We start from the raw sequence: 1,238 nt of genomic DNA, 5'->3' as shown, positions 1-1,238 counted from the left end.
GGATCCGAACCCGGGGCCTTGGTGTTGTCAGCACCGCACTCTCCCGAGTGAGCCATGGGCCAGCACCAATTGAGACCTTTAAATTTGTTGTAATTTTGTCCTTTGACAGGCCTCCAACCTGGCTTTTCTGGGGTTTATGAAAATGCTTAGACCTGAAAAATAAATTTTATTTATTTATTTATTTATTTATTTTTAAAAGATGACCGGTAAGGGGATCTTAACCCTTGACTTGGTGTTGTCAGCACCACGCTCAGCCAGTGAGCGAACCGGCCATCCCTATATAGGATCCGAACCCGGGGCCTTGGTGTTATTAGCACCACACTCTCCCGAGTGAGCCACGGGCCGGCCCTGAAAAATAAATTTATTGGCTCCAAAATGTTAGCAAAATGGCCAAGTAAATATTAATAATTGTTCGATTAAATAGGTACAGAATATACCCTTATGCCAACTAGCCAACCACAGTGCAGACTCCTCATATGAATTCTATTTAATGAGGGACATTGGGTGCGTTTTAATATGCTTGATGTGATGCAGATGAGACCTGGGCTGGGCATGTGTGTACAGTCACATCTGACATTGTTACAGGGCACACTCAGCTCCTGGCGGAGGCTCCCCATAAATGACACCAAACTCACAGGTACAGCTGCCTGCCCCCAGTCAGAAGCAAAACACCCAGAAGTCAAATGCTGGTGAAAATGGAAGTCAGCTTCTATTCAGGAATTCCAGTTGACCTGAGGAGAGATGTGAGGCTCACCCATCTCTCTGTTAAACCTGAAGGAGAATGTCCGGGCTAAAGGCACCTCAAAGACTCAGGTTGCCGAGGGGGTTTTTAAAGAAGGGGATGGGGTAATAGAAAGTGGGACATGAAAAGCAGGAGGGAGGGACACGTGAGCAGCGAGGGCTTCATGCAAGGTCTCCAGTGCAAGGTCTCGCCAAGACTCTGTCTGGTTTCTGCTCCTGTCCTTGCTGTCATCTCATGGTCCTTCTGGAGGGGTGGGATCAGCATAGCTTTCCTGACGTCTTCCTTGGTTTCCCAGGGTCTGGATAGTACATGCAAGTCTGCAGCTCCAGGCTGGCTGGAAAACAACTTTACATTCATGTGAATAATGTCATCTTGCTCCATAACCAAGGTCAAAATATCAAATAACCATGGAAAAAGAGGGAACTCAGAGAAATAAATACCAATAAAAAAACTGTGTCTTTTATGGGGCCGGCCCGTGGCTCACTCGGGAGAGTGC

This window comes from Galeopterus variegatus, unplaced genomic scaffold (assembly GCF_000696425.1).
Source record: "Galeopterus variegatus unplaced genomic scaffold, G_variegatus-3.0.2 Scaffold3796, whole genome shotgun sequence".
Classification (NCBI taxonomy): Eukaryota; Metazoa; Chordata; class Mammalia; order Dermoptera; family Cynocephalidae; genus Galeopterus; species Galeopterus variegatus.
This window is presented reverse-complemented; position numbering follows the sequence as displayed.